Below are 20,577 nucleotides of genomic sequence, written 5' to 3'. Positions count from 1 at the left end.
CATATGATGCTAGAACTTGTGTAAGAATCATATCCACTTTCCTAGCTCCATTCTACATTTTTTCCCCTTTTATATCCCAGGCCATGTCCTCTGTTATCAACATACAATTCAGGATAGTGTCACTGATGTCACACTGAATATTTTCTATGGGAGAGCATACAGATTTATAACTCTTCTCTATTTTAATGGAAACCTGTATTAATGACACTTGCATATCTACCAATTTTCTTTTCTCCTATAAATCATTTTCTTTAGTATAGTACCCTATACAAAGGGAAACTTAAGGGATAACACCCAAGGGCTGTCTTTCTCAATTTGTGTAGATTCCTTTTCTCTAAGTGTAATTTCTCAATAATCAAGTAATTTCCTAACTGAACAGATACCCCAAGAACTTGTCTTTCGTCCCACATACATTTTTACTTTTCATAAAGAAATAATTAGAATACAACATAATAGGTGTTACTTTACACACATACAAAATAGTGTGTAAAACAGTGTTTTTCATTATACTGAATTGAGATGGATATTTCTATATCTTCTCATCTATTCAGTTTTCTGGTTGTGGCATGTTTTTGGAATTCAGTGACCATCCCTCTCTTCTTCTTCTTCCTGAGTGGTAGAACCTTAATCGTGTTCAGGCATTTATCATCCAATACGCTCTGCAAAGCCAACACTTCCCTCAGTCCATGGGGGTAGATCATGATTAGCTTGAGCCAGTTGTGGTAATTCTAGCCAATTTTCAATGATGGCTCAGAAAAGGACATATGACCCAATCCTGGTCCATGAAGCCTGAAGGGGAATTCCCCGTGAGGCTTCTAGAAAGGTTTTTCTCTTCAATAAAAGGAGACACCATCTTCTTCCCCAGCAGTTATTGTATTGTGTTGGCCAAAAAGTTCATTCGGGTTTTCCTGTAACATCTTATGGAAAAACCCCAAAGAACTTTTTGGCCAACTCAGTATCTCCATGTGATGCTTGAAATTGCTTCAGCCATTTATAACCATGAATGGAAACATCACAGAAATGCTAAAGATGACAGAATGGAAAGATGGTCCCGATTCCCTGATGATATTTTCATACTGTTGAGTTAAACAACTGTGTAGTAAGGCATTAACTGACCAGGCTTGGAGTGTTCAAACTCTGAACGTTCCAAAGCAAAGACTGGCTAGAGGAGGGGGTAGGGGTGGGTCCTGGGATTTAACCTCTAAGCCCTTGGAATATCCTGCTAGATGAGTGTGTTTTTGTATAACTGGGGTCTTGGACCATACAGTATCAATTTGACCTCTGAAGAGGCTAGAGTGTAAATAAGGTCAGTCAAGCAAGTACTCTGTGCCTATGTGACTGACCCTCAGTAAAAATCCTAGACATCAAGGTTCAGGTAAGCTTTGTTGGTTGGCAACACGTCATATGTTGTTGCTGGGAGAATTACACATTATCTGTATGACACCAGTGAGAGAGGACAACTAGAAGCTTGCACCTGTTTTCTCCTGGCCTCTACTCTATGCACCTTTTTCCTTTATTGATATTAATCTTTATCCTTTTACTATAATGAGCCATAACCATGAGCATAAAAGCATTTGCGTTCTGTGAGTACTTCTTGAAAATCATCAAACTTAAGGGTGGCCTTGGGGACTCCCAACACAAGCCCGAAACATCTCCCTTCACATTACTTACTACCTGAATTAATGGTGTGGACAAGGGAGACCCGGCAGACATTTCTGTCAATTCATAGTTTCTGTCAAGCTAAGCCTAATGTCTCACGTGAACTATGACTAAGCTACATCTCCTGCTCTGTAGTTATAACCACTGAATCTCAAATTCAACATTTTACATCTACCCCCTTCAGTGTCATCTTATTCAAGTCAGACAACTCTATCTTTTCAAGATTTTTTTAGGTCCTGTTTCTGTTATCAGCATTTTTGTTATCATTCCTTCCTTACTATTTGCCAAGGTGTATGAGATGTCACCATTCTTGATCATATCTTTATATATCTGGCATAATGTAAATTCCATGGGCAGGAGTTTCGTCTGTCTTGTCTACAGCTACCTTCCTAGTGCAGAAAAAATATATATTTCTGTACTAAATTAATGAGAAGAGATTTTATCTCTGGGCAGATTCTTTTTAAACACATACATATACCCTAAGAATAATAATATAATTATCCTTCAACAGTCACGTACCATATAGATTATCTATTGTCTACAACCAGGTAAGAGAAGAACACTGAGGAATAGAATGTATTTAAGACTTATTTTGGGGTTGATGAGGTAAGAAAGATGAAAGGCTTTGGAAGCATGAAAAAACAGCCCATGGAGGAAGGGTCTGGTTGGAGAATGCAGTAGAAACTTCTGATTTTTTTGGTGGCCACATGAATATGCTACACTTCTGAGCAGAGAAGGGGAGAAAAGGGTAGTTGGGGCAGGCACATTGAGTCAGGAGTAAGGCAAGTGTCTCACTCACCTCCAGTGCAGACTTTGAGTGGTGCAAAAACATCAATATTATATAAATGATATTTTTAATAAAACATCTTTAAAAAATCAAAGTTAATACCAAAAAGTTCATAGTGAACAAAATGTCAAAATTTTAAATGAAGACAGGATCAACAGAAGCACTGATCTACTCACAATCTATTCCCAGTCTAGAAGTGAAGCCCCTAAGAGGCCATGCATCTGATGAAGCTTCCTTAAATACTAGATTGGTGAGTTTCCCCTCATCCTATTCTCTATCTGTACATAGGTCTGGTCCTTCCTCCCCAACAAAGACTTCTTAAGGAGATACCAATGAAATTGAATATACTTTTTATATATAGGATCAGATTTTAATGTGGCTTAGTGTCCTACCAAACTGATTATTGGGTTATATATTTTCCTATTTCTCTGTATGAAATGCTTTTGAAATAAATACAAATTAAAAAGACTAAAAAAAACTGCATTAGCTTCATGATTCATTAAGAAATATATGTACACAAAGACACACAGAAAAGCCCAGGAAAAAAGTGCAATAAAATGTTAACAAATGTTGAAAATTGGTGATGGAATTATTGGCATTTTTCCTCCCTATAATTTCTAATTTATCTTTATTGGATACAGATTGTTTCTTTCTTTTACAAATCAGAACAAAACTTGGAAATTAAAAGTTAGGAAAAAAAGTAACAGGTAATCAGAATCTGAATAGATGTACCATTTCTTATTATATCAGATAGCCAATTCCTTGTTGAATAAATTTGATCATATAGTAAAATTCTAACCCAAAGTAGAATTCTGGGTTAGATTGTACTGATCTTCCATGCCAAAGTCTAATAGTCTGCTCACCCAAGTTCAAATTTAGAGAGGATAAACTAGTAAATTCAGTGCTAGGAATTGGAAGAAACTATCAGACACTTGAAGAAGTGTCAAAAGTCAACAGAGAATAACCTGAAAGAAGCCAGTGTGGAATCAGAACAGACAACAGCTAACTTGGAAGAAGCTCACCTCTTGTTTAAGTGCAGGTTCCATGGCCTACACATTGAGCTGACAACAAAACACAGTTGCAGAGGCTTCCCAGGAAGACAGGTGGCAGAAAGAGAAACAGGATAAAAGGCACAACATCGTGTTCAGCTAGTCTGCTCTACATCGGTGGGAGAATAAACAGAATCTTAGACTTGTGCCCAAGAAGTGTCATTCTGAACTAGAGAGAAAGTGATATCTTTGACAAAGTAGCTTCTTCATTTATAGCTATACCTCCATGATTCCCTGAGCCCAGCAACTAGGGCTGGCTTGTTCCCACAGTAATAGGAACATGAAGTCTTGATGTAGGATGAAGATTTTGGACCTGAGTTTATCCTTTATGTTGTAATGACTGTATCTTTATGTAGAGTCTTGTATGCCATAATAATTTTGCATGTGATCCTTTAGGGGATGGGCAATCATGGCAGAACTATAGGCAGAGAAATTATTACATATAGGAAAGATAACTCTGATGGCAGCAAAGAATAAATATGAGGGATAAGAATGGAGGTGTACAAAACATTAATAAAGCTACTGCAATTGTCAAGAGAAAAATGATGAGAGTCTGAACTGAAGTGGTGATGGAGAGGGTGATATATAGGAGAGAAATTTTGGTTGTATAATCAACTGAACTTATATAGGAAATAAAGGAACATGAAAAATCTCCTAGAATAACCCTCAGGGAAATGATACCGATGTTGGCATCATTATTCAAATGTGGAGGGAAGTAGGTTTTAGTCGGGGAAAATGATGAGTCCATTTTTGGATATCCTTCTACCAATTATTAGACATATGACAGTGGAGCTCAGGACCAAGGTGTAGTCTGGAAATACAGATGTGGAGGTCAATAAATGTGTGGTAGGTTGAAACCATGAGCACAAGTGAGATTGCCTTGACACATTACTGAGAATGAGAAGAGAGTAGTTTGGACTTTGGTGGACACCAATATTTCAGAGGTTGGCAGATTAGAGGATCTTTGCCAAGGTAAAGGAGAAACATCCTCAGAGATAGAAAGAAGGCCAGAAGAGCGTAGTTTTGTAGAAATCATGATAGAGGATCCCAGATAGTGTTGAATCTTGAAGAGAACTTAAATAGAAACAGATAATTCGTACTGATTTGATAACAAGGAAGCTACTAGCTACATTACTGAGAACATAATTGTTCTCAGTAATGGATATTCTTACCATAAGTGGATATTCTTAAATATTTATTCTCTAAGTGGCAGCCATGGATTTGTGCAGTGAACAACCTGTGTGAGCATTCAAGGCAGTCCTGACTACATATTGTTTAGTTTTGCATGTTTTTGAACTTTAATGAACTAAATGAAGTCATGCTATGTATTTTCTTCTGTGATGGGCTTAATTATTCAACTTTAAGATTCTAAGATTTCTCCATATTGAATTTTATAGTTGTGGTTTGCTTACTTTTCTGTTGCATAGTATTACTTTTTATGGATAGATTTCAGTAGGGTAATCCTCCTGTTTTTTTAACATTTGCATTGTTTCTCGTTTTTGGCTATTTCAAATAATCCTCCTCGAACATACGTTCTCTGTAGTATATGCTAAAAGTGGAATGGTGGGGTCATCTTCAACTTTAGTAGGGCATCAAATATTTTTCCAAGGCAATTGTTTCCACTAATTTATCATCAGCAACACTTGATACTGTCAGACACATTTTTGCTCATTTGGTGTGTGTAAAATAGAATTTTTGTGGTTCTAATTTGCATTTCCCTGACTACTAATGAATTTGACCATGTTTAAATATGTTTGCTGATCATTTGTATTTCCTCTGCTATGAAATGCCTCTTCAGGAGTTGTCCATCTTTTTTAAATGACTTGAAATTATGTTTTCCAGTATGTAGCTTGACTCTTCACTTTCTTTTTTATATCATTTGATAAACATCATTTCTTGACTTCAATGTGGTCATATTTATGTTTTGCTCATTTTTAAATCTGGCTTAGGAAGCATTTCTCAACCCTGATGTTACAGATATATTATATTATCATCCAAACATTTTATTACTTATTTTTTCACATTTTAGTCTTTAATTCATCTGGAATTGATTTTGTGTATGGTGTGAGATAAAGGTTAATATTCATGTTTTTCCCTGTGACAAATAAGTCATTTCCTTCTGTACAACAGCAGCTGAGACCAATGGTGGGGACATTCCTGTAATAGTTGCATTTCTGGATTTTCTGAAAGAAACCTTCCTGCCTCTAATTTCCTTCATTAAAACTCCTTCTGGTCTAAATATCTAGGCTGAACTCTGACTGTTACAATATTGTTGAGGGACCAATTAAGTGTAGAAACTTAATTTGCTGGCAGCAATCTAGATGATTCTAATTTTTTTTCCAGCAATGGAGTAGAAAAGATGGCTGAGAGTTGCACAGAAGGCTATGCAAAAATTTAAACGAAGATGGAACATTAAGGTTTATAGACTGAGTTATTAGAATAATGCACCATGGGGTTTAGGTTGGATAAGAGGAAAGTCTATGTTTACATGTGCACACATGTGCACACACACGTATGTATACACAGACGCAACCCTCAACTTTCTCATATTTGGTTTTTGTACATTATTTGGTTTCTGTACATTATTTGGCAAATCCCCCAGTTGCCTTTTGTACAATGAATTTGAACTTTAATCATCATGAAAGAGAAGAGACTTCAATCTCTAGTTCAAAAAAGTGGGTGACAAAAATTTTTAGAATTTATAGCACTTAAAGATCTACAAGGACCATTATATTTCATTCAAGGGCTTGAATTATTTGGCTATTGAGTTCATTAGGAAATACCATCATGACTATAGTGTTGTTGTGTGAAGAGAGAGGTAGAATTTTTATGACTGTGACCTTTTCGTTATTAGAGAATATTAAGAATAAAACCTCTGGTGATGATTCATCCAACAACATGGGTTAGAAAGGTGACAATGACCCAAGTGCTCTGATCCCAGGAGCACCTCTTTTTCAGATTAGTGGATAAGTATATCCACTGGAGTCAGACTGCCTCGGTAAAAGTCATGGTTCTACTATATTTTAGCTTTGCCATCTTGGGCAAGTCACTTAACCTCTCTGTGTCCCCTTCATTCATCTTTAAAATGGAAATAATAACATATCTACCTGATAAGGCCATTGTTATGTTTAAATGAGATGATACTACTTCAACGTGCTTGGAAGAGTGACAGGAGCATTGTGAATGTTCAATAAATTTTAGCTGTTATTATGATTATGCAGCACTCTGATATTCGTGGTAGGGACCAGGAAGATGAAGTAGTTCACACATCCTAATGAAATTAAAACACTATTTTTCCTGAGCCTGCTCTCACCCTTCATCCTCCAGCACTCACAATCTCTATTTCACGTTTGTGGGAAGTTTTCACTACTACACCCCCAACATATATCACTTAGGATCATGAAAGAATACTCTGTAGGGCAGTGATAACATTGCGTGATCCTCAGACTAGCACTGTCACCATTGCCTGGGAACTCGTGAGAAATGTAAATTTGGGGGCCTCACCCCAGATCTACTAAATCAGAAACTCTGGGGGTGGTGCCCAGCAATCCATATTTTAGCAAATCTTCTAGGTCATTCTGATGCATGCTAATTTTTGAGAACCACTGCTCCAGGCTATCACTCGGTCATGGCAGTAAAAAGAATGCACCCCACATGGTACAAATGAAGAGATTTTAATTAACAGGCTACTTACAGAGGTGTGGGCAGGGTTAAGAGAGCACACTAGGGATGATGAAACACTCAGAGACCAGCAACAGCAAACAGACATGCCTACCTCAAGCTGTGAAGAGGCAAAGGAGGAAAGCGCATTACCTGAGCCCAGAGAGACCTGTCCCCTGAAGGAGGAACCACCTGATGGTACCTGTCGTCATGGGATATCTGGGTACAAAACAGGGGGGACACAGAAGAAATACCTCAACTTCTCTCTTCTCAGGCCCTTTATCCAAACCCAGATAGAAACCAGCCAGTCAGGGAGTCCAAGGGAGGCAGTCCTCGGGGCTCAGCTTCCGAGTGCACAAAGCATGGCAGAGAATAGATATGGGAGCTGGCTACAGATAGAGAGTAAACATTGCATATCATGTGGAGCCTGAGAAGAGGAAGACAGAAATGGGAGCTGAGGGCATCATAAATGTGGGCTGAAATGGGGAAGAGACACCAGTTTTCTCCTCCAGTGAGAAGAACTGGAACAGTAGACACCAGTTTTAGAGGAGATTTTAGCTTCATTGAACAAATGCTGTTGAGTGCATATCATGTACTGGACACTGGGCTGCCCTGGGCACTGGGGATTCAGCTGTGAACAAAACAAGTAAAGTTCTTAGTCTCCTGAAGCTTACATGCTGTCCCAGAGAGATAGAAAATAAATATGTAATATTCACATGCTGGATAAGCATTCTGGAGGATAATAAAGTAGGGCAAGAGGACAGAGAGTGATGGTGGAGGGTGACTTTTTATGTAAGCTGATCAGGAAGGACTTCATTGACAAGGGATGTTTGAACAGAAAACTGAAGGGAATCAAGGAGTGAACCATGAAGATACCTGAGGAAAGGGAGTTCCAGTCAGTCAGAATAGCAAGTGCAAAAGTTTGTAGGTGAGGAGGAGAGGGGGGAAGGAAGGAAGAGGAGGTGGAAGGGGATGAGACATAGGAGATAACATCAAAGGGAGCAGGAATTACTTCCACTGTATTTATAATTTCATAATGAAATTGTCTTATTTGTGTGGGAAAGATGCAAAGAGAGGAATTCAGGAATGTTGTATCTGGGGTTAAGCCCTAAGGCTTTCTGTAAAGAAATCAGGTTTTTATTAATTGCATTTGCATAGCAATATAAGTTCATTACATAAGACCTGGAACATTTAGAAACTGCAAAATCTTTATTTTTGGTTTCTTATTTTTGGAAAGGTAAATATGTCCCAGCCAGTAAATCCAGTGACCTTTCATAGCATGAAAGTATTTTTAAATTTAAATAAACTTTAAAAATTTGGGGAATAGTTTGAGATTTACAGAACAGTTGCAAGGATGTTATAGAATTCTATTTCCATATACCCCTCAACAAGTTTCTCCTAATTTTTAACATTTTACATGACCATGGCACATATATCACAACTAAGAAACCAGCAATGGTGCATTTCTATTAATTAGGGTCCAGTCTTTATTTGGATTTCTCTAGTTTTTCCATAATGTCCTCTTTCTATTCCAAGATCCCATCCAAGATATCACATTACATTTAGTTGTCATGTCTCCTTAGCCTCCCCTGGTCTGTAGTAGCTTCCCAGATTTTCCTTGTTTCTGAAGACCTGGACAGTTTTGAGGAATACTGGTCAGTTTTTGGAAACTGCCTCTCAGGTTGGGTTTGTTTGATATTTTCCTCATGGTTAGATTGGGGTTATGGATTTTGAGAAGGAAGACCACAGAGGTAAAATGCCATTCTCATCAAATCATATCAAGAATACATGCCATCAACATGACTTATGCTTTTGTGATTTTAAACAACTAATTTAACAATTAAAGATCTGCATAGGGGATAAGCACCACAAAAATATTTGGAAGTGGAAGGAGAAACTAGATATTTTTGCAGTAAAACAAAAGGGCATTATTTCTGTACTTTGCATACACACACACAGGCTTTTTTAAGAGTAAAAACTAACCACAAGATGTCACTATTAACTTTTGTATGGGCAGGACGGATGCCTTGAAGAACGTAGATTTTGCTGGGCACATGTGGTTAGAATTCATTATTTTAAAAACCTTGACAGAAAATGTTTCAGTTTTACAAAACCACTAGAATGTTTTGAGTTTGGATGTTAATTTTTTTTCCTTGAGTTTTGCAAAATATTTTCCCTTGAATTCACACCCAAGTATATTTATTTGGAAATTTAATTTAAAACAATATGGTTTGCTAATGAAGTTGAATGCTCTATTCTTAAATAGAAAACAAATCCACAAAAAAACACTCTGACTTTATATTATTCTTTTAACCAATAACAATAGCTTTATTTGAACTGACAAACATTTCCTCCAGAAAAGATTTAATAGAAGATGAAAAAAAGAACATCATGCAAGATGCTTTATGTGACTAGAATTGGTTCTATCCTCAAAAAATAGCTTAGAAATGGTTGTATTAAGTTTGTATCTCTTACTTTTTTACTACATGATTTACAACATTATTCTGCAGGTAAAGTAGAAAGAAATCTATTTTTAATCCACTACTTTCCAGCATATCTACAATTAAACCTTCCTGGACAAAACAGTTTTGATTTCCAAAGCAGACTCCGTAACTCTGACTTTGTTATGGTTTTGCTGTTTTACTCTCTGCTTTCTTTAGAGTCCTTTTCTTTCCCCCTCATTTTTCTTCTGCCTCTGACAGTACCTTTAATTTTTTTCCCATTCTTTGTGAATTTATATTATGGCAGCCTCTTCCATTGTTGTATAGTAATAATGACTAGAAAGTTCTTCCTAGTTGAACCAGGTATCTACCTCTCTATAGCTTTTACCCATTGGTCCTACTTCTATCCTTGGAAACCATGTAAAGCTAAGTTTTTTCCTGCTCCTACATAACAGCCTTTCAAATACTGGGTGACCACTGTCATTTAACTCTCCAACCTTTTCTTTCATTCTCTTAAGCTCACCCAGACTTTTTGACCATTTTAATATCAGTACTACTTTTAAGTCCCCATCATCTTGCTACTGTCTACTGATATTACAGACTTACAATAGTCCTCCTAAAATATGATGTCCAGAACTAAAAGTTAATCCATCAGATATAGTTGGAGGAGTCAAGAATACATCGGGATCATTGGTTTCCAAAATTATTTTGGTAGCTTAATGACATTACTCACTTTATTAATCAACCCTTTGTAAATCCTCTACTAATGAAATACTGCCACCTAGGTTCCTACTGTTCTGGTGAGTGAGGTGTGTGTGTGTGTGTGTGTGTGTGTGTGTGTGTGTGTGTGTGTGTCTCCTATCTACCTCTCCAGGCTTATCCTGAAACTTAATCCTTCTGACATTTAGGCTATGGCTGATTAAGCAGAAAAAAGAGTTTACCTTTTCTACTTCATTTTTCTTTTAATAACAGAGGCCAAGATGTGTATGTTTGAGACATGACCATATATAAATATAAATATATCCAATGAGCTCTTATTCCTGTGGAATCTGTTCATATGATTATCAATAGCACAGAAAACGCAGTCATATTTACTGGAATGGATTTCTTGTTATAATGCAGCCAAGGCAGATCGGCTATACTGGACTTGAAATCCTAAATGTTTGAATTATCATCTAGATTAAAAACTTACAACCTAAATTAACCTACAAATTCACAGACTCTTGGAATATATCACCTAGTCTTGAATGGCTATTTAGAAACAGAAAACAATGGAATAACAATATAATGAAGTGGCTTAGAATGTAAAAATAAGAAACAGATGGAATGATTTCAAATCTTGTGTCTCCCACTTACTAGCTATGATACTCTGGGCATCTCACATATTTGGCTTGATATCTACTCCTGGTGTTAGTGTAAGGGTTAATTGAGATGAGGTATATAGGCTCTCAGCATAGCACCTGGTCCATAGGGCACACTCAGTGAAATATAGCTATTATGATTAATAACAAACAGTTCTCAAATAAGTGTGTACTTTCTGTGTACATAGAATTGACATATATTTAAAGAAACACGTTGATGGATTTACAGTGATACAAGAATACCTGGCCCCTTCTGTGATCCACCGTCAGTGCTTATGAAAAAGCTGTCAAGATTTAGAGAATTGGTTTCATGTGATGGAACAGAACTATCCCACAGAGAATTGATTTCTAACAAAATCTTCATCAGCAATCTAACCAACTGATTTTCCTTGTGTCTTTAGTGTGGCCATAATAGAGTTCAGCTCTGGCTTGTTTGACCACCAAATTTTAGTCTGCAGAGGATTATGAGGGAGCGGGGGGCTAAGTCACCTTTTGTTTCTACCCCTCACTATGTCTTGACGCTAAATTCTGGATTTTTTTTTCTTAACTTAGGGATCTCGAAAACCTGACACTTGCTGCAGGAAAATAAAAACCTCCATATAACATACCACACCTATTCCCCCAGTATTTTAGAAATGGTTACGTTGAAATCAGGGTCTCTGTATTTGTTTCCTCAAGTGAGGACAGTTTGGGCGATTTCAAAGGCTTTTACCATTACCTCATTCCATCCCATGGGTGCATTTAAGTAGCCAGTTCAGTTCGGCAAGAAGTCAGATGAGAAATTTCTTAATACTGTGTTATAAACTAAAGATATGCTCACTTTTCTCCCAAGTCCAATATCCATAGTTATCAGTCTTTCCACAAAACTCATCATCTGGGCTCAGGTCTTACAATATTTTGCCCAAACACGATTTGGCTATAGCACAGTGATGATTTTCTCTTCATTGGTAATTTAGTGATTTGTTCCCTCTGATCTTTGTCAAAATGATGATACTAAACTATGTCATCATTACTACATAGACATACTATTATGAATTGTGTATATTTTGAGTTATCAGGAAAGCAGATTGAGCCATATTCACTCAAAAGCTCTATGACACTACCAAATTTAAACTAAGCAATTTTAGAAAATTTATGGATTCTTTCGGCAGCTTACTAAATAAGTTCTATATTCACAAGTATATTGCCAGATTATTTATACAGACATCAGACTAGAGTCCTGCTCTAGACATCTACAATATCTACACGGTTTTCTCTGCTTTTCTTTTGATCTTACTCTTTAAAAAACAATAAGAAAACTTTGTTTTATCATATATAAAGCCAGAACATTTTTTGCATAGATAATGTGCACTCAAAGATATGTTCTTAACTTAGGGAATCTCGAACTCAGATTTATAATCTTGTGTTCTGATCTGTGAGAATAATTTTTCCCTTTTAATTTTTCCCTTTAATGGTGTGTGCATTAGCAATAATATTTAGAGTGCATTTATAAGTAACCAGCACAATCTTATTAAGTTTTCTGTAATTTAATTTCAATGATATTGATTTTATCTGAAGGACACATTATTCTTGATTTTTCTGATCCACAAGACTGAACACAAATTACCGTAAACCCCTACTATCTGTCCTTTTCCCTAAGAGGATAGTTAAGGTCAGTGATGATGCATGTTCCAGGACATTGTCAGGAAGGGGAGTGAAAGGTCCTCTAAAACTGTCCCCTTTCACTTGTCTTTTCATATCTTGGAGATGTGGGGGGAACTATCAGCCAGCGAAATTGCTGGCTCTGACTCTATGTATCTTCCCCCTGGAGCTCAGCACAATCTGGGCCCTGGGACAGAATCTCTGTGGGGGGCTGGCGGAAGTTCACCACTCAACAGTGTGCTCATAGATCATTCATGTTCCAGGAAACCATCACAGAGCACTGGACCCATCGACTAAATGGCCCCAGACTCTTAATCAGTCCTCCTGGACATAAATGAAATAATACAGTTCTAAAATACAATGCCTTTGCAACCCAATGAATCACTAAACAATTTATATTATGATGTTACTCGGTTTCTAAGCTTGGTCAGCAAATACCAGGAGTGATGTGCTGACTTAGAATTGAGAGACAGATCTAGCTTTACTTCATGTTTACTCTATGTATGATAGCTGAACAAAAGAACCACACACTTGGATATATGGGCATGAATGGGTATTTATATCACAATTTAATTATAAATGAGATTAACTTTCTCATGGGCAAATGCTTCTATATTACAAAAATGACATGATTTTCCAAAGAAAAGCATATTTTACCTCCTGCTAAGAAGAGTCTCTCAAACTCTGCTCATTTATTCACTATGGACTTCAGTGGGGGAATCTGACTGAGGGAATCTATTCTTGATTTTGGATCAGGATATTTCCTTGAAATTGATGTTGGAGCTGGGAAGGTAACCTCTAGCTAATGTCTTGGGTTTAGATGACCCACTGGATTCGGAATGGCTAAGAGTTTTAATTTGCAGTTCTAGATAATCTCCACAGATCATCATCAAGAACTGTGGATTAAAACTATGTAACCTAAAGCTACCTATTACTGACATAGATGAGAAGACCCTTCAGTGAGGTAGAATGGATTGGCTATGAATCTGTTATTTCTATGTCAGAACTTAAGCAGTGAACTATGGCAATGCCAGCAGCTGGTCACTGACCTTGCCTTTGTTAATGTCCCTCAGTGATCACACAGACAAATGCGGCTTTAGTCCCCTACCCATTCCAGTCTCTCTGCCATATACTCACCTTTCACCAGCACTTAATTCTCTATCAAAATATTTTTCCAGGATGTGAAAAGAACCAACTTCCAGGCAAGAGAATGAGTGATTCTAGTTAATGACTTCCAGATAAGAATTTGCTTATTTTCCTAATGGCCTACTGAGTCCTGCTAAGCTATCATGTCACAAACAGAATAGATAACTTTAATGGGAGAACTGTCTGAGGATCTGAGGACACAGCCACAGCACCTTTGTCTACATAAAATATTTTTTAAAATAAGTAAACGAAGGGAAGCTGCAAACAAGTAGAATCTAAGAATAATTAAGTATTCAGTGAAACTATTTACACAACATGCAAAATCAATAAAAGTAAAATCTATAAAGACTAAATGCATACATTTTTTGGTCTACTGTACAAAGAAAAAGTTCTTTATTTAAGAGATACTGTGGAGAAAGAGGGGCGTCTAATGAAAACATATTTGTTCACTTGAAGGCAAGATTGAGAATTCCAGCCTAGGGTTGCTTCATTCAGCCTTTCCTTTGCTGCTTTTCTGCCATAATTATCTGAGATACATCTCCCAGAGTAGCCACTAATATGAAACCCCTGCTAAACAAAATGTGAACACTAAACAAACAGTAATGATGGTCTTTAGTTCACCACAGAGGTCTGACCACATCAAACATGAATGAGTAGGTGGTTTTCAGAATACTGTCAAATAAGAGAAAACAATCTGTTGCTGAAAAAAACATTGAGTAGTGGAAAAAGAAATCCCCAAATTGTTTCATCCTCATAATAATAAATTAAATAAAGTAAAAATATTAATAAAAACATAATAGCAGACCAGAGCTATCATTCAAGAAAAACTTTTCTGTATGCTTTATTATAATTAACAGTTATAGAGAGGAAAAAGCAAAAAATTGGGAGGAATTGTGGTTACCATTTTCAGAACTGCTCTAGCATGGAAGGTACTTTTCCTGCCTAGAGGAAAACATTTACTTTTCACTTCATTTTTATCAGTCTATGAACGATACTCAGGGAGAAAAAAAGAAGTCTTACTTTAAAGATATATTTGGCTTAATGTTTATAAAGTGGTTTGGTTGCTTATAAATTAAAACAAAGTAAAAAGTATTATTATAGCATTTGTGGCATTTAAACCTATAATTAAGGTGACCAAATATTTTCCATAACTCCCCCCTTATATTCAGTCCTTTACAAACTTTTTGTAAGTTCATAATTTGAAGCTAAAACTTTCCATGTTCTATACATTAGTAAATATATATTGCCTGGAATCACTTAAAAATTATTCAAACAAGTCTCATTATTGGAAATTTGTCTTTTCTTGGATAATTTGAAAGTCACTGATGTTTCTACATAAAGCAAAAAGAATGTTACATTTCATTTTGGATTAGAGCTTAAAATCAACTGTAGTATTCAGGGAACCAAAGGGAGCTTATATAAAGTTGGAAAATAATAGTTTAATGATAATAATGATTGATAGATTAAAACCCTGATCTAAACATGTTCTGTTGCAAATTTTACCTTAGAAATGCATTTTTGATAGTCGGACCAGTTCCTCTTCTCTCATTTGACTTGTACCTCACCAACTGGTTGTTTGAATGCTGCACAGAAAGCTTAGAATGTAATAATTAATTTTATATTTAGAAAAAGGCTGTATTTCTAGGACCAGTGTAGATTCCAAAATTTTCCATTATATTATACTTTTTAAAATTATTTAAGAGGAACAGTAATTATATAGACTTTTGAGATGAATTACATTCTCATAAATATGTGCTGTAACAAAATTCAATCATAGATGACAATATTTTAGTTTTTGCTCTTCAGCACTTAGCCAATGAATATTCTGAGGCAAGGGGTACAGGATGAGAGTGGAGAGGAGGAAGGTGAAATAGCAATAATCTTTTCAGTTTTGCATATTATGTATATGTTTCTTTTATACTGGTTTAAAATCCAGTAACCAGAAAGTGCAATTGGCTAGGCTGTTCCTCTACATTACAAATGAAAGGAAACAAGCTGATGTAGATTTTTTTTTTTTACTTATAACACTCAGAAGTTTGGTAAAGATATTGGCATATTTTGCACACCTAAACTGAGAACACAGGTCATTCATCATACATTTCTTGAGAATATTCGGTGTCCCACTGGATCGGGCAAAAGCAGTGCCAAAAGAATTAGGCACAGAGAGTTGTTTCAGAGAGTTGAGGGGAACAGAAAATAGTTTCAATACATGGTGATGAAGGTTACATCGAACATAAATTTGCAGGGTTTTGGAACTGCTGGGGAAGAAAGTTATAACACTCTAAACAGTTGGCAAGGCCAGTTTAAAGGATGGTAAGCTATCTCAAAATTTTTCCTTGACATTAACTCTGCCTTCCAATCAGTTTCCAAATGCTCTGGAATTTAATGTGATTCCATTTCTCACAGTGCAGTTCATGGGCTGGCAACACTGGCATTACCTGGAAGCTTGTTCATATACAGATTTGGAGGGCTCCAATCCAGACCTACTATATAAGAATCTGCAGTTTAAAGAGATTGCTAGGTGATTCATATGCATATTGAAATTGGAGAAGCATTATCCTAGATTCTGCATTCTTAATAATTTTCAAACTTAGCTGAAAGCAGAAGTTTGTATTTCCCTTTATGTTTGAACTTTGGAAAGACATCACCTCAAAGAGCACCTCCAGCACGCAGTGTATTTAATCAGAGAGAATGGACCCAAGATAACCTTTGACTCTAGTTCCCCATGGTGTGAATGTAAATGGAATAGGTTCACAAGCTCCTGTTTGCATTTTAAAGTGATAATAAGTGGTCTGGAGATCTGAAGACACATGTAATTCGTACTGGGAAAGTATTTAGTCCCCTTTTGACTGGAGACTGTGGGATGACCATGGGCCATAGTAGCCGATGCTACAGACAGAAGGGAATGGGTACATCAGTAAGGGAGACCAGAAGGAATCGAGAGGGCAGCTCATGGAACAGAGGCCCCTCTTATCCCACTCTTACAAGTTTTTTTTAAATGCTCAGATATACACCAAAGAGAGGTGAAAAAGAAGGGTGATGTGGGAATAGGAAAAATAGAGTAGGTGGAGAGCCTTTGATTTACCTAGCTAACCTGAAAGAGACAAAGTTCTAAAGTAGAAGAAACTAGGTTGCTTGGCAGGGCTGAGTTTGTAAGTTATTTTTATTCTTATTTTTATTTTCCTCTCTATTAGCAGATTTGGGGCTAAAATCAAAAATAATTATTTTATGGAAAATAAAATTGCACTTCAGTATAAATGATTGATAATATAAAAATTTAAAGCACAATATAAACATGAGATACCTTTGCTTAGAATCCTTTAGTGTCTTCTTATGGCTACTAAGTTATACATTGGCACGTACCATTTCATTTGGTTCTTGCCTATGGCTCTAGCATCATTTTCTGAAACCAGCAATGGAGACTGGAAAAAAAATATTAAAGAAATAGAAGAAAATTTCCATGCAAGTTCTAAGCCAGTAGACCTGTATTGGGGTGTGTGTGTGTGTGTCTGTCTGACTGTCTGTCTATGTCTGACTGTGAAATACATATGACATTAACCCTTTATCAGTTAATTCTGATCAAAATAACATTGTGTTAAAAACCATCCCAAAACTCAATGGGAGGAAAAATAGAGGAACAAATATATAACGTATATCAGAATCATCTAAAAATTTGTTAAAAATTCAAATTATTGAGGTCGCTGCCACCGGCCCCCTCTTCCCAGCCCCCACCCCAGGTTCTCTCAGCCCAGCCCGGTCCAGCCCAGTTCCTGGGAGGATGAACTTCGTGTATAAAGAGGAGTATCCGTTAGAGAAGCGTGGTTCTGAGGGCGAGAAGATCTGAAAGAAATACCCGGACCGGGTCCTGGTGATAGTAGAAAAGGCTCCCAAAGTTCAGATAGGAGACCTGGACAAAAAGATATACCTGGTGCCTTCTGATCTTATAGTTGGTCAGTTCTACTTCTTGATCGGGAAGCAAGTTCATCTCTGAGCTGAGGATGCCTTGTTTTTCTTTGTCAACAATGTCATTCCACCCACCAGTGCCACTATGGGTGAGCTATACCAGGAACACCATGAAGAAGACTTCTTTCTGTACATTGCCTATGGTGATGAAAGTGTCTACGGCCTGTGAAGCTGCTGCCGCTAAGGTGGGGCGGTCCCATTCTACAAAGAGAGAGGGGGGCCCCCTTCCTTGACCTACTCCTCCTTGAGGCTCAAACACCAACTCGCGTCCTCAGGACCTGCACTTCATAATGTTTGAGACTCTCCTCCAGCCCCTCTTAACATGAGGATTACTGGGGGAGATGTCCTCTCTTACCTTTCTTTTCTCCTTTCTTCCCCTTTCTCTACCACCTTTCCCATTCTGTTTTAGACTTCTTGATTGTCAATCTCTGTCACATCCAGTGATTATTTTGGTTTCTGTTCCCTTTCTAACTGCTCAAGGAGCTCAGAACCCCAACAATCCCTTCTTTTCACTACCTTCTTTTTGGGGGGTAAATGGAAGGGACTGAAATTGTGGGGGGAAGGTAGAAGGCACATCAATAAAGAGGAAAGCACCAAAAAAAATTCAAATTATTGAAATGAAACTGGCTTGAAACACTGAATTACTTATTCTCACTTAGCTGCATGTTGTTGAAGGTTGTCTAAGCTGGGCTTGTTTGGATGGTTCTACTGGTCATAACTGGACTCACTCATGCTTCTGAAGGCAGCTAGGTTCAGCTAGGGCGGTTCTGCCTCACATGTTTGACAGCCTCCTCATGGAACCAGAAGGCTAGCCTAAGTGTGTCCTCATCATGTGTGTGTGTTCTAAAGTACAGGGCCAATTATGCTACAGCTTTACAAATTTCTCTTTATGTCACAGTTGCTAATACCCCACTGACCAAAGATTGACATAAAAAAAAAACCCTGAGTAAGTCTGCTCTACCAACTATAGGAAAGCAAAGAAAGTTACATGCCAAATAGTATGGATTTATAATTTAATTATGTGGATAAAGTAAAGAATGGACAAATAATCCACTCTACTACAAATCTCCCCTTAAAGATAGGTGACACTCCATCATAAAGAAGGTCTTCCAATTAATAAAAATTAGAGATGCAAAATCTGGCCCAGTGGTGGTTAATTTCTCCATAATGTGACCCCAGAATCAAGTCCTTTTAAAATTTTCTTTCTGTTAGGAAAACTTATTTACAATTGTAAAATTGATCACCAAATTATGGTTCATAATTTACACATTCACAAATTTGGTTTTATCACTTTCATGTTCTATAGAGGGGACAATAAGGCACAACCCACATGACAAATCTGGCCGGCCTCTGATTTTGTCAATAAAGTTTCATTGGAACACAGCCCCTCTCATTTGCTCACTTCTTGTCTATGGCTGGTTTTTTTTTTTTTTTAATTAATTAATTAATTAATTAATTAGTGGCTGTGTTGGGTCTTCGTTTCTGTGCAAGGGCTTTCTCTAGTTGTGGCAAGCGGGGGCCACTCTTCACTGCGGTGCGCGGGCCTCTCACTATCGCGGCCTCTCTTGTTGCGGAGCACAGGCTCCAGACGCGTAGGCTCAGTAATTGTGGCTCACGGGCCCAGCTGTTCCGCGGCATGTGGGATCTTCCCAGACCAGGGCTCGAACCAGTGTCCCCTGCATTGGCAGGCAGACTCCCAACCACTGCGCCACCAGGGAAGCCCCTCTATGGCTGTTTTTATGCTACAGCAGCAGAGTTGAGTAGCTGTGACAGAGATCATATTGCCTGCTGAAATATCTACTGAAAAGCTAAAAATACTACCTCACCCTTTACAGAAAACTAGACATTCCTGCTTATCATATTTTATGGCACATGCACCAATTAATTTCTCTTAGATGTCACCAAAGATCTATTTCCTTTCAAAAAGAAGAAAGTTTTAATAACTAACAGAACCAGGATCTGAATGCACATCTGGCTGACTGCAAAGCCAATGCTTTTTCCAATATATTACACTGTTTCCACAGTATTTGCACTGTTTTGAAGAATGCTACTTATTCTGATAAGGGAGGGGAAACAGAGGGACCAATGTATCAAAATCATGATCAGAATCATGTGAAAAGCTTGTTAAACAGTCAAACTCTTGAAACAATATCTCTATGCTTGGGAGCTGGAAATCTGAATTTTAACAAATGTCATAGGTGATCCTTTTTCAGGCTGAAAACAAAGAACAAAGGTATTAGTGAAGGAAACAACTTGATCGATGTTGAATTTGAGTTGATGGATTTGAGGAGAGTTGAAAAGCTTGATATCATTATGGTCTTCAAGGGGCCATGATGAAATACGTCTGGGAAGAAGATGGGGCAACCTTACTCCTGACCCAGTTCTCTGCAGTTCTTTAAGGGTTCAGGAGAGGATAGCAAGTGTTCTTGATGCTACATGTAAAGGTGCATGAAGGTTAGTGGTGGGCATGAGGTGCATTGCTGCTCAAGAGGTCATAGACGTCAAGTGAATAGATGTTCATACCAGAGAAAGATTGGTGATTTTATACCTTTGACTTGTCAAAGGGAGTCAGGGCTATCCTTTGAAGAGGGAAAGGAGTCTGGAACAAGCTGAGAAAAATATGCCCATATGTCTTCAAACATCATGTCAACAGAAAACACTAGGAGAAAATGAGACCAATCAATACCAGAGTGAAGCCAGACGCATCTCTCTCTCACTGACACCTAAGTCCCCTATTTCTCCACCGTGCCCCCAAAAGTGGGGAGTGAGCGCATAGAAGGAAAAAAGATGACCTTCCTTTGAGCCAGAACCTGCCCCCTTACTCCAAGAGTGGAGGAGGCCAGATTTGAGCCTGCAGTGCATCACGAAGG

At 37.5% G+C, this 20,577-nt stretch overlaps 1 pseudogene across 1 annotated transcript; it reads left to right on the top strand.

Annotated features, from left to right (window-relative positions):
* Positions 1-10,440: 10,440 nt before the first annotated feature.
* LOC309624146 (gamma-aminobutyric acid receptor-associated protein pseudogene) lies at positions 10,441-19,137 on the top strand (annotated as a pseudogene). The gene has a single exon. The product of its transcript is annotated as a gamma-aminobutyric acid receptor-associated protein pseudogene (transcript).
* Positions 19,138-20,577: the final 1,440 nt, after the last annotated feature.

Source organism: Balaenoptera borealis (assembly GCF_965194805.1).
Source record: "Balaenoptera borealis genome assembly, chromosome: 2".
NCBI lineage: Eukaryota > Metazoa > Chordata > Mammalia > Artiodactyla > Balaenopteridae > Balaenoptera > Balaenoptera borealis.
Note: the sequence above shows the minus strand (reverse complement) of the source record. Positions and strands in the feature narration are given on the sequence as shown.